The sequence below is a fragment of the Protopterus annectens genome, chromosome 14.part0 (assembly GCF_019279795.1).
Source record: "Protopterus annectens isolate FY-2018-M chromosome 14.part0, PAN1.0, whole genome shotgun sequence".
In the NCBI taxonomy this organism is placed as follows: domain Eukaryota; kingdom Metazoa; phylum Chordata; order Ceratodontiformes; family Protopteridae; genus Protopterus; species Protopterus annectens.
The window spans coordinates 728,286,653-728,308,067 of record NC_056748.1 but is presented as its reverse complement, the minus strand read 5'-3'; the positions used below and the strand labels follow the sequence as shown (position 1 = coordinate 728,308,067).

The 21,415-nt window shown below is 42.3% G+C and overlaps 1 protein-coding gene across 3 annotated transcripts in view; it reads right to left on the bottom strand.

Annotated features, from left to right (window-relative positions):
- The window catches only part of LOC122789199 (solute carrier family 22 member 15-like), a 1,485,835-nt gene that overhangs the window by 4,194 nt on the left and 1,460,226 nt on the right, over positions 1–21,415 (bottom strand). The window contains exon 12 of one of the 3 annotated variants that reach the window (XR_006362790.1): positions 21,331–21,415. This exon is cut by the window's right edge and continues 345 nt beyond it. The exons of 1 other annotated variant lie outside the window; for it this stretch is intronic. The gene's annotated coding sequence lies outside the window, so the exon portion shown is untranslated. Of the gene's footprint in view, positions 1–21,042 lie in introns of those variants that run through there. One more of the 3 variants, XM_044056468.1, reaches the window with a different exon arrangement.

Genomic DNA, 21,415 nt, shown 5'->3' with positions numbered 1-21,415 from the left:
TGAAGAAGGGTGGTGGTGAACCTCAGGTGGTCTCTGAGACAGGTTTTCTGTCTCTGCTGAAAGGAGAATGTCATCTAGGTATGGGTAGAGTTGTATACCTTGGGTCCTGCAGTAAGCAATGGCTGAGGCTAGGCATTTTGTGAATACTCTGGGTGCTGTAGACAAACCAAAGGGCAAGGCTGTAAACTGAAAGTGAGAGCAGGATCCATAAAAACATAGACATTTTCTGTTGGAGGGTTTTATGGGGATATGAAGGTAAGCCTCCTTTAGATAAAGAGTGGCCATGAAGGCCTGGTCTGAGTAAGAGGGATTAGGGTTGGGAGGGAGAGCATTTTCAAAGAAGGCACTTCTAGAAATAGTTTCAGGAAAGATGGAGCCAGTATAGGTCTCCACAGACCATCCTTTTTGGGGATCAGAAAGAGTCTGGAGTAAAATCCTGTTCCTTCCTGCCCAGGAAGAACAGGTTCTATTGTTCCTAGTTTTTGGAGGGCTAGAAGATTTTGTGGCAGGAGGTGGATTTGGCTTTTGGGGGGAAAGGGAATGGGCTTTGGAATGGACTTTTCCCTCCAGGAAAGGAAGTATCCAGTTTGAATGATACTCAGTACCCATTGGTCTGAAGTGATGGTTTTCCAGATGGGTAAACAGTGGGACAGGAAGGCTGACAGAGGCAGATGGGCAAGGCAGTCACGCATTGTTGGGTGCATTTCTGTCCAGAAAAGACAGTCTAGGACTTGGTTGAGCGGTGGCAGATCTGGAGAATGTTTGCCTTCTGTTTCCCCTCCTGTGCCTGGAGGAAGGGGTTCTCCTTACAAAAGAGGTTTTTGCAGGGGAGTTCTTATAATACTTTGGAATAGGGGACACAAGCAAATGCTTGATGTCCTGCAGTTCCCCTTGCTTTTCTCCTGTAGATTTTTAAAAAGCTCTGCAGACTGTTTTATAAACAAAAAGTTATGGTCTAAGGGGGTGTCCATAATCTTAGTTTTAAAGTCTTCTGGAAGAGGTTGTTGGTGCAGACAAAAGTATCTGTGGAGGACAGAAGCAGAAGCTGCTGACCTAACAGAGGCCTCTGCAGCATCATAACTGCACCTAATTGAATGTCTGGTACCTGTGAAGCCAGAGACAATTTAGATGTTTTGTCTGATTTGGTATTCCAGTCAGGTGTGGCAGCCAGGAGATTAGTTGCTTGTGAGACAAGGTCCAGTGTATATTTAACCATGTGTGTCTAGTAATTTATAGCAGGGAAGGCCAGGGTGGAGGAGGTATACACTTTTTTACCAATCCTGTCCATGTTTTGCTGACTTTATCAGTAGGCAAAAGAGATGCAGAGGGAATAAGTTTGGATTGCTTGTCTGGAGAGACAGCAATAACTGCAGGGTCTGCCAAGGAGGGTTTAACAAAGAATTTTTGCTCATCAGGAACCTTATAAAACCTGTCTGGTCTTTTAGGGGCAGGTGGTTGAGAGTATATGTTTTTGGATGCAGAGGTAAAAACATCCAGACAAGCTGGCAGGATTTGTGAGATGGCTGATGGGGAGGGAGACTCCACTTGAAGGAGTTCAAAATACCTCCTCTGGGTGTCAGTCATCTGGGTAGTCTCCCATTTAAAGTACTCTTTCATCTTAGTTACTGCTTCACTAAAGGATATGTCCTCTGGTGGTGAGTCCCCTTCAACAGATTCCTCATCTGGTGAATAATGTTCTAAAGGGGAGGCAATCTGGGATGAATAAGAAATGGACTCTTCAGAAGAAGGGTAGGTAGGTTCTAGTCCCTCCTCTCCTTCTTGGGTTGTCTGCAAGGGGAGAGAAATGGCAGAGGCAAGGGCTGAGCACAAGTATAGTGGTGGGAGTACAGCCTATGGGCCTGAGGGCCATAAAGGCCCGCATCAGAGAGTTAGTGAAGGATTGCCAGTCAGGGACTCCTTCAGGGGTAGGTTTCAGATGTTTAGTTTTATGTTTACGTTTAGTAAGCACTGGTTTGGGAGAAGGCCTAGGAGTCTCGTAAGGCCAACTGTTTCTGGTTCCCCCTCGACGTCGGTAGGAACCGATGTCTGGGCTATCTCCGTGGACGTGCAGGCTGCAAAGACTGAAGTGGTTTCCCTCCATGGGAGCCAAAGTAGTCTGTTCTGTCGGACGTCCCTCAACTCCTACATCGGAAGCTGGCGGGACATCTGATGGCAGACAGGCAATGGAAGTAGGCCTGGAAACTTTGGCTTTTTTTCCATGATGGTTCAGTCGTATGGCCGATTCGAGGTCCATTCCATGAGCAAGCTTTTTCAGATGTTGGTTCTCTAAATATAAATTTAGTGTAGCGAGATAGCTGAGGAGGGTCTTTGGTATGAAAGACTGGCAAATAGAACACACCGTATGATCGTGTTCCTTCCCAAGACAAAAGATGCAATGGTCATCGGTATCCTTATGTGGTATCTAATGCCCACAACGGCATCTGCCCTTTTCAGCTGACATTGGCTAATATAAAATACAGCTAACCAAGCTCAAGCAAAAAGAACGTAAAGTTTCCCCAACAGGGTACTTGGCTTTTTAGAAGTCTTCTAGAGTAGGAGCAAAGTGAACCATGTGACGTTGTCTGCGACCGAAAAGTTCTGAGGTCTATGCGTGCAGATGTCACATTTAAGGCCCCTGGTTTATGGCCCTACGTGTGACATCCCACACACCTACAGCAACCAGGCTTAAGCTTTTGTACAGGAGCTGATACTGGGTCGCCTGAGGCGGGAAGTCCCACAGTAAGAATACTGCAAGAAAGGAATAGGACGACATAATTTATTCTACCTTATTACCATACTGGGGGGTGGGGGGAATGGTAAGTCTATGGACTGGTTTAAGTTTGATTCTGAGCATACCTTTGGTAGAAAGGACGGGTTCGTACAAAGTGAGACTCTGTCCTTATGGAATAGTATATGAGGAGGTTTGATGGACAATGTTTGTGGCTCCGAAAATGGCCTAGCTGAAGTGATTGCTACTAAGAAAATCGTCTTCCAGGTTAAAAACGTTAGGTCACAGGATGATGCAGGCTCAAAAGGGAAAAGGATTATATGGGATAATAGAAAAGTTAGGTTCCATGGGGGTAGAAGTAGGCAGTTTTAATGGGTTAGTACCTCTCAAGAAAGCTTTGCTATGTCTGTGGGACATAATATTCGGAACCCCCTTCTCCAATATGGAAATTAGAGATTGCTGCTAGTTGAATTCAAATAGTAGCTTTAGCTGCCCCTTCCTGAAAAAGCTTTGCTAAAAATTCCAGTATGGAGGGTACAGGTGCAGAGAAAGGGTCAAGATGATTTTCCAAAGCCCAGGAGGAAAATCTTTTCCATTTGCTGAGATATAATCTTCGCGTAGAAGCTTTGCGAGAAGAAATCAAGATGTGTTGGACTGAAGGCGAAAGGTCAGGTATCCTGGCTATGTTTAGAATCAGAGCAGCCATGCTGTCATCAGCTTGAGGGTTTGAAGAGATGGATGAAGCCTTCCTGACAGGTGAGTCAGAAGATCTGGAACTTGGTCCAGAATCCAGGGCACCTCCTGAAGATGAGGCCACAAGAAGGAGAACCAGATTTGACGAGGCCAGTATGGGGCAACAAGTATTAAGGTCCTTCCCAATGCGTTGACTTTCTGAAGAACTTTAGGTATCAATGGAAGAGGAGGAAAGGCGTAGAGGAGAACTGAGGGCCAATCGTGTACAAGTGCATCCCTTGCGGACTCCCCAGGCGGGGGGATTAGGGCAAAGTAGCTGCTGCATTTGGCATTCATGGATGTGGCAAAAAAGTCGCAGCAAGGCTTGCCCTATTTTCAGAAAATCACTTCCGCTACGTTATGTTTCAGGGACCACTCGTGGCATCAGTATTGCCCTGCTGAGTTTTTCTGCTATCACACTGGATTTCCCCAGGATGTGCATTGCTACCAGAAAGTGTTGGGAGGAGGTTGCCCACTGCCATGCTCTCAGGGCCTCTTGACAACTGGGTAAAATCCAGTTCCTCCTTGTTTGTTTATATACCATACAACTGACATACTGTCCATTTGGATAGCAATCATTCCTAGAGGAAGAGTGTCTTGGAATGTCTGCAATGCAAAAAGCACAGCTCTCATCTCTAGGACACTGATGTTCAAGTGGGCCTCATGATCCTGCCAAGTGCCTTGGACTGCCCTTCCCTATCTGGGAAGCATCCGTGGTCACTGTGGCCAATGACTGTGAAAGAACAAAGAGTCAGCATAAAGTCACTTGATTGGAGTGCAGCCACCAACAAAGATTTCTCCTGCAAGATTCTGTTAATATGATCTGGTGCTACATCGGAAGTTGCTACATGGACCACTGAGTGAACAGCAGCCACTGCAGAATTTTCATATGCAGCTGCACTAATGGAATTACATTTATCGCTGCTGCCATGATGACTAGTACTTTTAAAACTGTCCTTGCTTCAGTCTTCCTTTTGAAAAGAAGGTCTACAACCTATCGCTGAAGGGTTTGTACTTTTTCTGGGGGAAGCTTTACCATCATTTTTGTAGTATCTAGGCCTGCGCCTATAAAAACGATAGGTTGAGATGGCAAGGCGGCAAACTTTTCGTAGTTTACTGTGATCCCTAAACAGGAACAGAGTTTCACAGTGGTGTGTCTTGCTTCTGTTAGTAGATGCTTGGTGGTGGCGGTTAGGAGCCAGTCGTCTAGATATGGAAACACTCGGAATCCTAGACATCTCAGGTAAGCCGTAACTATTGTCATACATTTGGTAAACACTCTGGGGCTGTAGTGAGACCAAAAGGCAGAGCTTGAATCTGATAATGACCGGCTCCCAGCCGAAAGTGCAGATGACTCCTGGATGGCCTGTCCATTTTTATATGGTAGTACACATCCTGAAGGGCTATAGAGCACATCCAATTGTCTTTTCCCAGAAAAGGAAGTATTGACTCCAGTGTTACCATCTGGAACTTTGTCTTTGTTACACATTTGTTCAATCTGCTGAGATCCAGTATGGATCTCCAGTCCCCTGTAGTAAGTTTTGGATACTATTTGGTATGCGGGGACCAGTTGGATGACTCCTTTTTCTAGCAACTTCTGAATTTCTACAGTTGCTTGTTTCCTGTGACTGGGTGGAACATCCAGAATGTTTATGCGTGGGGTGGGAAAGGAAAAGGGTATGGAGCAACCTTTGGATAAGTTGCTTTGTCCCCATTTGTCTTTTGATATTTTTAACCAGGCATCTGGGTACAAGGATACGCGACCCCCGACTGCCTGCAGAGAAGGACAGATGGGCCTCCTTTCAAGGCCACTGTAAGGGCTTACCAAAGGATTCTCTGTCGCCCTGGTTCTGCAGACTCCCTCTACCACGTGGCTGGCATCTTCCATTATTGCTTCCCCTCTGTCCCTGGGAGAAGACTCACCATGTGTGTCTTGAAAAACTTTCTGGGATTTTCAAAACCACATTTTTCCTCCCTTTTGACCTTTTGGATAAGGCTTAGAAGGTATGGAAAAGCAGATTCTGATGGCAGAGAGAGTTTTTCCTTCCTGTTCACATCTGGTTAGTGTGTCTTGGAACTTGGACGCGAACAAGGATGATCCAGCAAAGGGGGCATTAAAGGAAGAGTTAAAGGGTTCTACAAAGTTACACAAGTGCATCCAGGAATGCCTCCTAAGGGAAATTCCTGAACCCACTGTCCTACTCACTCCATCAGCTGCATAAGAAATGAGCCTCATGGATGAGTTTACTACTGAATTCAAGTTGGAGAGCTGGGAGGACACTATCTGATACCCCCCCCCCCCCAGCTACTGAACCCTGGAGAGCATCTCCTAGCTCCTTCAGGAGATCTCCCTGCAACCTGGTAAAGTGTGTAAGATAATTCGGTGACCTGAGTGTAAAAGTTGCTGAAGAAAACATGAGCTTTCTGTATCTGTCCATCGCGTCTGACTTTTTGTTCGGGGACGAACAGAAGAGGACGTCTCTGACAACTCTTTCTTGGTGGCCGCCATCACCATAGCATCTACTGGGACACCTTTTGTAAAGAATGTTTTATCCTCTGGGGATGTGATGAATTTATCTGGCCTCCAGGAGACAGGCTCCACTGAATCTTGAGTCTCCTATGCCTTTTGACAAACTAAATCCATAAGTTCATCGAAAGGCGGAGATACCCAAGTGGCGGAAGGTTGAGACCCAAAAGCCTTCAGGTACAGACTCCTCATCAGAGGGGTTGATGGGCTTCCAGTTGTCTCTCTGCTCTTAAGAATTTCTAGGATGTCTGCAAAGGACACATCCTCAGAGGGCGACCGTGGGGACCCTTCTGACTCATCGAGGTTTGTATCAGATGTGATAGACTCCTCTGGGGAGTCCAGATGCTTCCTCTTGCATAATCTCTTGCAAGGGACCTTTTCAGAAGGGCATTCTAAAGAGGTTTCAGAAGAGAGGGGCTCACCCACTGGGGCATCATAAGGCCTTGGATCTCCACATCTGTGTGGAATCAGTTTTGCTGAAATGGACACCGGTGCCTTTGGGGGAGGAATGACTGGATCTGACAGCATAGCTGCCCATAGGACAGCACTCTCCTCATTGCCTCAAAAGCCCCCTGCTGATGATCAGAGGAAGCTCCTGGTTCCGAAGAACTAGAAGGCTTCCCCGGCACCAAGAAGGTTGGCTCTGAAGCTGATTGAGCCAAGCTCACCTGTGTCAAGGCCCCAAGAGGCAAGTTTGGATCCAACTATCCAATGCAACTGTCCTCCCCAGACCCAATCAGACAGCATCGGCTCCTAAATTCCTCGAGCTCAGATGGCACAGAGAAAGTCTGAGCAGTAGTTGGAGCTGAAGATCCTGGAACAGGTCTTGGCTCCGACAGTTTCACTATGATCAGCTCCATACATTCCGGCTCCGAGGTGGGTCAGAGGAGGAATCAATGTTGATAGGGTAGATCTACTCGGTTTCAAAACCCTCTGGGTAAGCACTGACAATAATTTGGTTAGCGCAGGTGTACTTAAAAGCCTCCACACCAAACAATCCACATTATCTTCTGACAAACTTCTGGAGGATCAAAAAGGGGGGCAGGAGATCTTAACCTTTTTAGTATTGGAGATATTAATGTCAGAGAAACCGGATCCAGGACAGGGGACAAGCTCAGAGTCTGCAATACCAACGGTTCTAAAACAGAAAGAGCCGAGGTAGATGGTTTTTCGGGCCTGCAGATTTCGGGTCCGATGAAGACATTTTTGGTACTTTGTTGGTAGGTTCACATTAATCTGATGAGGTAGATGAAGATCTTTTGCTTGATTTTCCAGATTTAGAAGGAGGGGAAGGGGATTGCTTTGTAGCACTATGATCGTCTCCTAAGGCTTCTGAAAAAGAACTCCAACAATCCCCTCAGTATCAGCTTATTTTTCCTTTTGAGGGGAACCCTCGAACTAAATGAGTGGCATACAGAGCAAGACTCTTGCAAGTGTACTGTACTACTCCAAGGCAGTACACACAGTCAGTATGGCTATCAAAGACATTTTCTGAGAGCACTTAGAAGAACATTTCTTAAACCCAGAGGGTTTGGTATTTTTTAATTGTTTAGACATATTAACTAGGAAAAACAACACAAATGACCACCACCACTAATATTTAGAAGCAATAACTCTCTACTGCCATCAGACTAAACTCCTCTCTAACTCAAACAAGCTATTTAGATAAGCAACAGAAAACACCAAATAACTTTTTTTTTAGCAGAAAAAAAAAATAGCAAACCACAGAGAAAAAAAGCCCTCTACCCTAAACAGTGTGAGCCGCTCTCTAACTTAACAAGCTGACCCGGGAAAAGGGTTCAAAAACTAGATTACTGAACAGTAAATAATCAACACACAAAGATATTTCGAATGGAAAGTTTAGTAAAAGAAACCTTATAAGCTAAATGTATCTGAGAAACTATACACACACCAAACTTGACAGCTCAAGTAACACAAGGCTAAATAACTGTATTTAAAGCATGCATACACACACAAGCTGGGATCGGTAATGAGATTTTAGGCCTTGAGATAAATGATAGCCTCAGAGAAAAAATGGTAAGCAATGGGATACAGTCTAATATTGTAACTAACAAAGTCCAGGAATTAACTATGGTAACTAGCAAAAATTTTGATTAAAGGAAGGAAATTCAAGTATTAAAAATATAACAATTTAATAGGTAAACTTAACCACAGCCAGTTGTGAAAGATCCAATCTCTTTAGCGGCAAATGAGATCTGGGGAATTCCCTAGAGCATCATGGGATAGGGAGTAAGGCACGAGCTAGTTGGAGACCTCGAGCTTTTGTAGATGGCCAAGTTGGAACAGAAGATCGGTTCCGAACCCACCAGAACAGAATGAAGGCGATACAGGACAACATCACATCACAGGTGTATGTGTTTTTGCAGTGACCTCTTAAGATCTGAGTAATACATTGACTTTGGTTAGAAAATGATACATCATCCAACCCCTTTCCTTTTAGTACTCTGTAATTTGGGGTTTCTGTCAGTGAAACTGCTGTTTGCACTTTGTGAAAATTGGGTATAAGAATTAGCTTTCCTGCATCGATCTTTCATATGCATGACAATCCTGTTTGGACTCTGTAATATTAAAGACAATACAATGAATAGTTAGTCATGTATTGACGGGACTTGCCTTTGCATTACAAATACCTGTAAGTTTGAGAATCACCTTGCGTCATATTGATTTCTCAGTGGTAGAGTGCAGTCATATTATTTAACAAGGGTCCTTCTCAGGATTTTTACTTCAAATATGTTATCAGAACTTCAGTGTCTTTTTTAGCACACTATTATCAACATATGTACAGCTCTTGTGTCTGTTTATCACACTCACTATTACAAACATATGAGACAGACAGTGTTTATTTCCTTGTTGTTACTACTGACCTGTTAAATCTGTGAGCTTTTCATTACATACATAAAATGTGTCAAAAATGTTTAACATTCTAATGTTGAAGCATCTACTGTTCAATCACCTTTGATCTGGAATAATTAAAATATTTTATGCAGTAATAAACAGTATGGTTGCATAATAAGTAAACATAACAGTCGAGTACAGATGTTTGCATATATCAGCCTTATTTCAAAAAAAAAAAAAAAAAAAGTATCACTCAGGGAATGAAGAAAGAGTGAGATTAAAGCTTTTTTGGATTATACTCTTGTCCGAATGGTGACTCTTTTTTTTTGGAATTTGTTGGAGTATATACAGTGGGTATAAAAAGTGTACACACCCCTGTTAAAATGCCAGGTTTTTGTGGTATAAAAAAATGAGATCACAATAAATCATTTCAAAACTTATCCCACCTTTAATGTGACCTATAACCTGTACAATTCAATTGAAAAATCTGTTAGGGAAAAAAATATAAAAAATAAAAAAACGTACAATAAGCTGGTTATATAAGTGTGCACACCCTTAAACTAATACTTTGTTGAAGCATCTTTTGATTTAATACAGCAGTCTTCTTCGGTACACACCTGCCATCAATTAAAGAGACTCAGATTAACCCCAAATAAAGTTCAGCTGTTTAAGTAGGATTTTCCTGACATTTACTCAGTTGCCTGCTACAGCAAAAGCCATGGCTCACAGAGAGCTTACAAAGTATCAAAGGGATCTCATTGTTGAAAGGTATCAGTCTGGAGAAAGGTACAAAAAATGTCCACAGCATTGGATATACCATGGAACACAGTGAAGACAGTCAGCAACAAGTGGAGAAAAAATGGGACAACAGTGACATTGCAAAGAACTGGACGTCCCTCCAAAATTGATGAAAAGACAAGACAAAAATTGGTCGGGGAGGCTGCCAAGAGAACTTCAGCAACACTGAAAAAGCTGCAGGAATTTCTGGCAAGTACTGGTTGTGTACTACATGTGACAACAACCTCCCATATTCTCCATATGCCTGAACTATGGGATAGGGTTGCAAGATGGAAGCCTTTTCTTACACAGAAGAACATCCAGGCCCAGCTAAAATTTGCAAAAGAATAGATCAAGACACTCAAAAGCATGTGGGAATATGTGTTATGGTCTGATGAGACCAAGGTTGAACTTTTTGGCCTCAATTCCAAAAGGTACGTTTGGCGCAAAAACAACGCTTCGCATCACCAAAAGAACACCATCCCCATGGTGAAGCATGGTGGTAGCAGTATCATGCTTTGGGGTTGCTTTTCTTCAGCTGGAACTGGGGCTTTAGTCAAGGTGGAGGGAATTATGAACAGTTTATTATTTAGGTATTTGACATTGTTTACCGGGGTCTACAGAACCTATTTTCAGCAAAGGCCCGGGGAGAAAAGCTCCACATACAGTACAATACAAATACAGTATAATCCAATAGAATAAAAATTACATTAGAAATACTACACAAAAAATAAGTTGAAAGAACTGCTACAAGATGTTGAAATATATCACTACACATCTAGACAATTCAATACAGTTAAAACACTACAGACAATAATAGTCATTCTCACCATACATGATGCAGACATTGTCCAAAAAAGTAGTGCATAGGTAGTGCATTGTGTGACACTGACTGTAATAGTACAAGCAAAATAGAATGTTAGTTTCAGTTAGGAAAATAGCAGCCAGAAGGTTAGTGATGCAGATAGATAGTGAGAGAGAGTTAAGAAGAATAGAAGCAATAAAGCCTGAGCAGTAGCTTAAGGATATGGTATAGAAGCAGAAGAGCAATAGGATCTTGCAGTCTGTGAGGGATTGAAATGTGACAGAAAGAGGAAGAACTGAGTATTAGGCAGGCTTTATGCAGGAGCAGAGCCATGTATTTTTGAGATGATTTTTTTAAAGAGGTTTTGAAATGGGTTAGTGCAGGCATAGACCTGGTAGCTAGAGATAGTGAATTCCAAAGTATAGAGACAGAGTATGAATACAGAGAGTGACCAGGTATTCTTGTCGGTTTTGAGATAGCTAAGAGACTTTTGTCTTCTGATCGTAAGGATCGATTTGGTGTGTAAAGTGTGACTAGACTGGTTAGTGCAGGGCAGGCAGTAGACTTGAAAATAAGGTTGTGTAAGGTGGATAGCTGAATAAAGGCAAGTTGGTTGGGGAGTTCAAGCCAGTTTAATTCTAGGAGTGGTTTACAGTGGTGTGTGTGATATTTAGAGTTTGTGGCAAACATTGCAACTTTGTTGTAGCACTGCTCTAACTTGCTTAGGGTAGAATTTTGTAAGTTAGTTAAGATAGGGGCACCATAAAGAAGAGAGGGAAATAAAAATGTTTTTGCAATGGTACTTTTGGTTGCTGCAGTAAAGAAATGTTTGTTTCTATATAAGAGTCCCAGTTTTTGATGAATTGTCTTTATTTTTTGCTGTATATGGGGGTCACCTGAAAGTTTATTGTCAATGATAACACCTAGAATTTTGGTTTCCTGCACTATTTCAATGACAGTGTTGTCAGATGCAAGGATGTTGAAATGATCAGTGACAGGGGAGGTATTTTTGGGATGAAAGAGTACTAGTTTTGTCTTCTTTGGATTAAAAAAAGAGATGGACATTTTTTGGCCAAGATTTAATGGCAGTAGAGGACTGTTGGGTTTTTGAAAGTAGCTCTGGTAGTGATTGAGCATTGCAGATTATGGTGGAATCATCAGCGTACTGAATGAGGGTCTCAGGGTGAGAGGCAGTTTGAAGGTTGTTTGTGAAAATGTTGAAGAGTAGGGGTCCTAGAATGGAGCCTTGGGGGACTCCAATAGGGTTGTGGAGGAAGGGTAAGAGTTCATTGGACCATTTCACTGCTTGTTTACGATCCTTCAGGTAGCTCTGAAACCATTTTACTGTGTTGTGTGAGAAGCCTAAGTTAGAAAGTGTGTTCAAAAGTAAGGGGTGAGACACTGTGTCAAAGGCCTTGGAAAAATCAAGGAATACTGAGGCTGTATAGCATCCTGCATCTCTGGCCTTGTTCCCGGTGTCTGCAAAAGATAAAAGGGCTGTAGCTGTGCTGTGTCTAGGTAGGAAGCCATGTTGGATTTTGGTTAAAAGGTTATTTTGCAATAGATATTGCATTACCTGCTGATGGATACCTCTCTCGAGAATTTTGGATATGGGTGACAAGATGGATATAGAACGGAAATTGGATGGATCAAAAGAGTTGCCTCCTTTGTGGATGGGGGTGATGTAAGATTGTTTCCATATGGTAGACAGTTCCAAATACCAGTCACTTTTGGCCAAAACCTTCAGGTGTCTGCTAGAAAGCTGAAGATGAAGAGGAATTTCATCTTTCAACATGACAATGACCTCAAGCATACATCCAAATCAACAAAAGAAAGGCTTCACCAGAAGAAAATTAAAGTACTGGAATGGCCTAGTCAGAGCCCAGACCTAAATCCAATAGAAAATCTGTGGGGTGACCTGAAGAGGGCTGTGCACAGGAGATACCCTCGCAATCTGACAGATTTTGGAGCACTTTTGCAAGGAAGAGTGGGCAAATATTGCCAAGTCAAGATGTGCCATGCTGATAGACTCCTACCCAAGAAGACTCAATGCTGTAATTAAATCAAAAGGTGCTTCAACAAAGTATTAGTTTAAGGGTATGCACACTTATGCAACCAGCTTATTGTAAGTTTTTATTTTTTAATATTTTTTTCCCTAACAGATGTTTGTTTTTCAATTGAATTGTACAGGTTATAGGTCACATTAAAGGTGGGAAACGTTTTGAAATTATTTATTGTGGTCTCAATTGTTATATCACAAAAGCCTGGCATTTTGACAGGGGAGTGTACACTTTTTATATCCACTGTATCACTGGGCTAGGTTTCCTTTTTATTCACTCTTGTTTAATAGTTATTGTAAAGCATGTTTTATATACCCATAGTTGTTGGAAAAGCTGCAACTTTGTTTGTGTGGAAAACTTCTAGATAAAAGTAATGCAGTGGGAATCATTTGAGTTACTTCATTACTGGCACAATGCTGGATACAAGAAACTGTTTTCTTATTTCAGATTTGTGTTTCAATGACTATTAAATATCATGGCCATCTTGTTAATGTCATTTTCTCTTTGTTCATATTTCTTCATTTTGAACAAGGCTCTTAGTAAAGCAGGTTTCATTCTCCTTTAACTGTATGCCATCTCACCTAGCTCCTTATTCATACTATGGATTTGGCTGCATGTTGCATTATTTATTGCTGTAGGTTCTTTCATGTCCAAATATTGCAGAGAGGAGCAGTGGAACATTGGATCTAAGTAGAACTGGCAATTCTAGTTAACTGCGCATATAACACTGTATTTAGATTAATTAGTAGTTTGTTTCAAATTGGCGGCCACGCAGTGGTTAGAGTTGCCACCCCACAGCAAGAGGCTCTCTGGTTCAATCCTCGGCTGGGGTGCCTTCTGTGCGGAGTATGCATGTCCTCCCTGTGGTCACGTGGATTTCCTCCGGGTGCTCCGGTTAACTCTCACATCCCAAAGACATGCTGTAGGTGGATTGGACACACTAAACTGGCCCTAGGTGTGAGTGCGTGCGTGTGCCTTCTGTGGAAGGTTGGGCGCCAGGCTGGCAACTCGACACCGTAAAACTCCACTGCCAATCATGAGCGAACATGTCATCTGCTGTGGCGACCCCTAACCGGGAAAAGCCGAAAGAAGTACTAGTTTGTTTCAAATGGTTGAATTGCCTTAGTTGGTTAGTTATGTTTTTAATTCATAACTAAGCTTAAACATGTGATTTTATTATTAGGTTCACAGGAGGTATGCTAACAATTTGATGTTTTTTATTTTTATTGTTCTGTTGAAATTTATTTTCATAATAGCCAGAACTCTTGGTATAGCTTTCAGTACAGCCCAGGTGATGGGAGTTCAATTATTGGCCCTGGTGCTCGATTATGTGTTTTCAACATAACCTAGTGATACTCACAGAAATAATGACATTTAATATCTGAAAGTGCCTTAATGCACTATTCATTCTAGAAATTAACTCAAGTGCATGTTTAGCTCATCACACAGTTTTAGAAGCTAGAGTCTGTTTAAATCATAATCCTTTACAAATAAAACTTTTTTTACAATTCAAATGTTGTTTTAATATTAATTTATTAATATTAATAGAATCAAAAATACAGGGGTCCACGAAAATATTTCCTTTATCAAAAGGGGTCCTCCAGCTTGCAAAGTTTCGGAACCACTGGTTTAGATGAGGAATTTATATATCCAATAACAAAGGAGCCCTTTATAGTGAAAGCTTCAGCAAATTGTCTAGCAGAAAACGTGATATAATTTGTAAGCTGTTTAAGATGTGAATGTTTTTACATAGGTAAAACTAACCAAAAATTTAAAGGAAGAAAGTACAGTTGTGTACCTACCATAAAATGTAGATGTTCGAGTGTATTCACTGTTGCAGTCATTACACTTGGGTTATCCTGCTGGCAGGCTACCCGCAGTCGGCCTGAATTCCAAAGTCTAGTTCCGGCATCGGTTGCTGTCACCTCTTCCCTGACGTCAGTGCACCAGGGGTATAAAAGATGCAGCTGACGTAATTTTCTTCAGTTTTTCTTGCCCCAGATGTCAGGTGCCCCCAAAAAAGGTAGGCTAAAAATTTATGCCAATAAGTATGCATGCAAAAACATGAACATTTCCTTCATCTACAAGCAAATACACCACATAGGTTGTATAGGATAGAGAAGTACAGATAAGTCCCAGCAAAGAAGAAGGGGGATGGTGGGTGGGTAACCTGGACTGCAACAGTGAATACACTCGAACATCTACATTTATGGTAGGTACACAACTGTACTATGTTCATCGTGTTTCACTGTTGCAGTCATTACACTTTGGTTGAATCCCAAAGCTGAGGTAGGGAGGCTGGGCCTAAACAGGATTAGGAGAGGCTATAAGGCCCTGCAAAACTGCAGTGGCAAAGCCTGCTCTGGATTTAGAGTAGAGAGGTAAATGGTAGTGCTTTATGAAAGTGTGCACTGAACTCCAAGTTGTAGCCTCTAAAATGTCTTTGGTTGGTACCCCTCTGAGGAAGGCTGCTGAAGTGGCTGCTGCTCTGGTAGAATGTGGCCTAATGTCCTTAGGAATTGATTTGCCATGTTGTGAATAACAGAATCGAATGCAGTGGCCTATCCATTTTGAAATAGTATGCTTTGAGATAAGCTTTCCTCGTGATCCTGCAGCATATGCCACTAAGAGTTGCTCAGTCTTCCTGAAAGCTTTAGTTCTGTCCAAGTAGAAGCGTAGCTGTCTGTGTATGTCCAAAGAATGCAGGAGTCTCTCACCCTTATTCTGTGGGTTTGGATAAAAAGTTGGCAAATGAATAGTTTGGTTAAGGGCCACACTGGACATTACCTTAGGCATAAATGTAGGGTTAGTCCTCGGAGAAACCCTGTCTGGATGGAAAATGATGAAAGGTTCCACAGCCATGAGAGCCTGTAACTCTGAAACTCGTCTTGCAGAAGTTATTGCTAGGAGCAGAGGTGTTTTCCAAGTTAAGAACTTTATTTCAGCTGTATTGGCTGGCTCAAAAGGCGGCAGTGTAAGTTTCTCCAAGACATAATTGAGGTCCCATGTAGGTACTGGTGCTCTCCTTGGAGGTCTTATGTTTTTGACCCCTCTGAGGTACTGCCTTAGTAATGGGTGAGAAAAAATAGGTGGTTCCGTATCGTAATGAGCTGAAATAGCAGAGGCATGGATTTTAATTGATGAGAAGGATAGGCCTTTGTCCAGCATCTCAGTTAGGTATTGTAAAATCTGAGGAATATTTGGTACCAGCGTGTCAATTCCTTGTGCCTGGTTCCAAGCACAGAATCTCTTCCATTTTTCTGCATAAGATTTTCTGGTACTTGGCCTCCAAAATAACATCCATCACTGCTTTAGAGAGAGGTGTGTTCTGAATGGCTACATTATTCGCCATGCTGCCAGATTTAGGGTCCTGAGTTGGTTGTGCAGGATCTGATTCTTTCGTTGGGTCAGTAAATGAGGAATCGGAGGCAATGTCCAGGCTGGGCCTTGAGACAAGCTCTTTAGGATAGGGTACCAGTGCTGGCGGGGCCAGTCTGGGGCAATCAGAATCATTTTTGTCTTTTCTTGTTTGACCTTTAGGAGTACCTTGGGAAGGAGAGGCAGAGGAGGAAAGGCGTATACTGTTAGGGCTTTCCAGCTGAATGACAGAGCATCCACTTTCCATGCTTGCTTGTGATAAGTCCTTGTGCAGAATTTCTGTAGTTGGCAGTTGTGAGGGGAGGCAAAAAGAACTATGTCTGGGCATCCCCATTTCTTTATCATGCTGAAGACTTGTGGATCCAGTTTCCACTCAAGGGGATCCGTAATGTTTCTGCTTAGTTCGTCTGCCAGAGTATTTTTCTTTCCTGGCAGGAATTGTGCTTGCAAATGTACTTGATAAGTCAATGCTGTGTCCCACAAAGTCATGGCTTGTCTGCAGAGGGGGTATGTGTGCCTCCCTGCTTGTTTATGTATGACATGACTGTAGTACTGTCCGTCCTTATCAGTAGTTGTCCTGGATGAAGAAAGTCCTTGAAAGCTGTCAGGGCACGTTGAACAGCTAGCATCTCTTTTTGATTGATATGAAGATGCATTTGGCTTGAGGGCCATGTGCCCTGAATACATTTCCCTGCCATGTGCCCCCCCCAGGCATAATCTGAAGCATCTGTTGTTATTGACTGCCTGGCTGTGGGTAGGTTGAATGGCTGTCCCTTGTTGAGGTGACAGGACTGTGCCCACCATCGAAACTCCTGTTGAAGGCAAGGAATGAGGGTAATCAATGTTTCCAGGCTGTGGTAATGTTGAGTCCAAACTCTAATCTTTAGATACCATTGTAGTTTCCTCATATGCAGTCTGGCATATGGAATTAGCAGGAAGCAGGATGCCATGAAGCCCAAGGCCTGCAGAACTTTTCTTGCAATTAAGTGGGTCTTTGTTGCCAACATTGTGAAGTAAGAAGTCAGTTGCCTTTGTTTGTCTGGCGTGAGATAAGCCATCTGGGCAGTTGTATTTAAGCTTGCACCCAGGAATATCATCTCTTGAGAGGGTACTAACTTTGATTTATTTTCGTTTACTGTGTACCTAGGCATATCAATAATCTTTTTACAAACGCCAGGTGTTCTAGTAGAATATCCTTGTTCTCTGCTTGAATTAGGCAATTGTCTAAGTAAGGATATATTTGAATTCCTTTTTGTCTGCAATATGCAATTACTGGTGCCAGGCATTTTGTGAAGACTCTGGGTGCAGTAGATAAGCCAAAGGGCAGTGCAGAGAATTGGTAGTGCATTGAGCCAGCTATGATTCTGAGGTATCTTCTGCAAGATTGTCTGATTGGTACATGCAGGTATGCCTCTTTAAGGTCCAAAGTTACAAGCCAAGCCTTCTTGCCCAGCATGGGCAGAAGCTGCTGCAAAGTCAACATTTTGAATTTTGGAATGTCCGGAAATGTATTTAGAATAGACAGGTCCAGTATTGTTCTCCATGCTTTGCCCTTTTGGGGTACCAAGAAAAGTCTTGAGTAAAATCCTTGTCCCTGCTCTTGATGTGGTACTGGCTGAATGGCCCTCATGTCATGAGGGATGAAACTTGTTTTTGTGCCTCTGCCCATTGATTGTGTGGCAGGTCTGGCACACCTTTTGCCCTTGGCAGGGTGTGAAAATGGAACCTGTAGCCCTGGGACACTATATTCAAGACCCATTTGTCCTGGGTGATCATGTGCCAGTTTTGAGAAAAAAGTGCTAGTTTTCCCCTAAGGGGGCTGCCAAAAGATAAGTGCTTGGTGCTGGCAGAGGGAAGTCATTGGGACTGTTTCCTGTATGGCTGTGATTTGTCTTCTCCGCTTTTGGAGGTAGAAGCGCCCCACTGTTTAGGCCTGTATGAGCCCTGGGGTTGGGATCTGCCTCTAGGGCATCTGTATCTGCCTCTTTGTGGTCTGTCTGTCACTGGAAAGGACCAATTCTTTGTAGGCCAGTTCCTGCTAAATCTGGGTGGCTGTACCTGTAAGAAATCCTGTACTGTTTGCATGGATTTCGCTTTGTCCTCCATTTTCTTCAACACCTCCTCCGCTTTAACACCAAATAAAGTATCATGCTGTAGTGGAGCATCCAGTAATTTTGCTTTAACATGATCAGGTAGAATCTGTTCCTTTAACCAAGCATGCCTCCTAATGACAGAACCCATAACTGCAAGAGGCCTCTAGAGAATCAAAACCACATTGCAATGTATGCTTTCCCTCTTGTTCAGTTGCATGCAATAAATCCTGCATTTCCTTATTTTCTGCACAATCAGAATTTGCTAACATTTTCTGTTTTAGCAGTGACATTAAGTATTGCTGATATTTAAGCATATGAAATTGACAATTTAAGGCCCTCATAGCCAAAGTAGCAGAAGTGTAAACTTTTTTCCCCCATCTGTCAAGTGCCCTAGAATCCCTGTCAGAGGGGATAGGGTTTTTTGCAGTAGAAGCCTTGACCCCTTTGGGACCCTGAGAAATAGTTTCTGGATCAGCAGCAGGGTTTTTATAAAGAAATGTATGTGAGTCTGGAACCCTGTAGTATCTGTCTGGTTTTACAGGGGCAGGGGATAAAGAGGAGAAAGGGCGGACTCTAAAAATACATCATCCACAATGTCTAACACAGGGGGAATAGCAAGTGGCCTGTGCTGAGGTAGTAAAAAAAATCTCTGAGCCTTTTCTTTGAATCTGAGTAGTCTTGGCTCTCCCAGTGGAAGTGCTCCCTCATGGTATGCAGGGTTTCTCCAAAAGAGAAATCCTCAGGAGGAGAGGCTGAAGGAATAGATTCTTCAGCATCAGAATCCTCATAGGGTGGAAGAGAATATTCCTGCTCAGAAGAGGAATCAGAGGAAATGGAAACCTGATCTGAAGATTCATATTCCTCTCTTGCCTAGGCCTCATCAGGAAGGGGATGGGAACCCCTGAAAAAGGTAATTAGGCCATTTTGAGCATCTGTTTTTTAGGCATGGAAGTCTGACCAGGAGAATGTTGTACTTGTTTATTTGTCTTTAGAGCTGCTTTAGTCTTTACTTTAGAAGCTGAAGAAGGCTTTACATATAACTGTGTATGTCTGAAAACACCCTCAGAAGCCGAAGCCTGCTCAGCGGCTCCGAACCCATCTGAGGGAATAGTTTCTGAGTGCCCAATACCTTGAGTATCCAGAGGCCTAGCTGGCTCCACGTGGGAATCGGCAGCGGCCTGTGGCTCTGAGGTAGCAGGCGTCAGGGGCTGCGAAAGCACCTCACTGAGAACCGGCGACTGGCTTAGCGGAAACCTTGTCGTCAGTTTTGGACCTCGGATGCCTGTCCTTTTCCTTGCGCTTTTTATAAGCTCCGGTTGTCGGTTGTTCCGACGGCATCATATAATTGAATCTTCGGCCAAAGTAATGAAAGGCAAAATTGTACTGATGCTTAATAGTGCGTTGGTTAAATCTAGCGCAAAACCGACAGCTAGCAACGTTTTGATCAGGGCCTAGGCAAGGAATACAGTAAGAATGAAAATCCTTATGATGTATTTGCTTCCCACAAGAAATACAATTGTTAACTTTTTCTGACATCGGTCTGGAGCAAGAAAAAAGTTTCCCCAATGGGGTACTTAGCTTTAATGAAGACTTCAGATCTGAAATTTGATTTTGAAAATCTCAGGAGTCGGCTGACCGGCACTTGCGAACTGCTTTTGCTTCGGGCACCGCGCGGCAAGAAAGACTGAAGAAAATGGTGTCAGCTGCATCTTTTATACCCCTGGCGCACTGACGTCAGGGAAGAGGTGACAGCAACCGACACCGGACCTAGACTTTGGAATTCAGACCGACTGCGGGTAACCTGCCAGCAGGATAACCCAAGTGTATTGACTGCAACAGTGAAACACGATGAACATCTGGTTCTCATCTGTCTGAGATCCACAGGCAGAAAGACTAATGCTCTTAGTAAACATATTACGCAGTTCGGTTCTGAACATTCTTTTAAACTTAATGTTTTACAAAGAATTTGTAAACAAAAACGGGGTAATCTTGTAAATGATACTGACATGGCTGAATATAAATGGAAAAAGTTCTTTAGAGCCGACAAGTTTCCAGGTCTAATTAGTAAGACTAGCATAAAACCATTACTTAAGAAGTATACCTATGCAGGAAATGGAATTTCATTATACGTCTTCTACATGTTTTTACATGCTTTTTTATACACGTTTTGTGTGTTCTGTGTCTTAACATATATGTTTAAATATGCCTTAACATGCTTTTCAGATAGTATTTATGCAATGCATTTTAATTATTGGTCAGATGACTGGACTTCAAACATGACTGGCAGTTTACTATCAAATGGCTGAAATTCAAAAGATCTAACGTTCATTTGAGTGACCCATATTATCGACACATGAATATTAATTGGTGCATTTTGTCGACAGTACATGCATGCAAATTACCCTTGCCAGCACTGTAGTGTGATCTCGGAGTTGTAATATATAAGTAGCAGGGGGTGTGGGAGGGGCAGGGGGGCTTGCCCCCCTGTAAAAACAATACTGTCAGCACTGCAGGTGTTTTTCGACCATGTAAACTTTGATGTTTTCTTTTCAGTATTTATGACATTCGGATAAATTACTTTCAATGGTACAACTATCAACCATATGATTTGCAGTCTTTTGATAGTAAACCATGATTGGCTGGCATTTTATATTTAAACTAACACTGTTGATTTTATGTTGTGTTGAGAAAGAATCTTGTGGATTTGAAAGCTTCATCATTAAAGTGTTTTACTGTCGGACTCCTAGCTTTTTCTTTTATTGGACTGACTTATACTTGTTGGGGTTTGTTTGGCTGCCTGCTAGAGCTTTTGCTTTGGTAACCTTTACAGATTAATCAAATGTACATACTACCCAACCCTTTGGGCTTGCTGGTTACGATGATGAAATGTACTTATATTGGATTTATATTTTCTTGCATCTCTGTTTTCCTGGGCTGAACTTGAAAATGGACCAAATGGATCATTGTTCTACCTCAGTTAACAATACTAAAATACAATAAAATATGGCTTGCTGGACAATGTTTTAAACTGAATTAACCATATACATACTTGGTAAATTTATAGAAAAATACTACTACAAAAACTGTAAAATTAAAAGCATTTGTTTCTTTAAAAAAATGGCAGTGCACAAGAAAACACCAGTATTTGTTTTCACATTTTCTTCTGATCCATCTTCCTTTAAACACTGTTTTTTGAGCACTTTCAATGCTTTAATCTTTTAAATTGAACTCAAGATGTCAAGTCCAAACTTTCCCACATTATCTTTGTGTTGATGATAATTCTGCATAATATTCATCTTCTTAATCATTCAAGCCTTCAGCTGAGCCAGTTTCAGTTTTCTACTTTAGTTGTGATATGATGGAGACTTACATACCTTAAATAAGGACAGACATTACAAGTATAAATCCCTCTTTCTTCAAGAGTTCAAAACGCAACAGTGCATCAGTTACAAATAAATG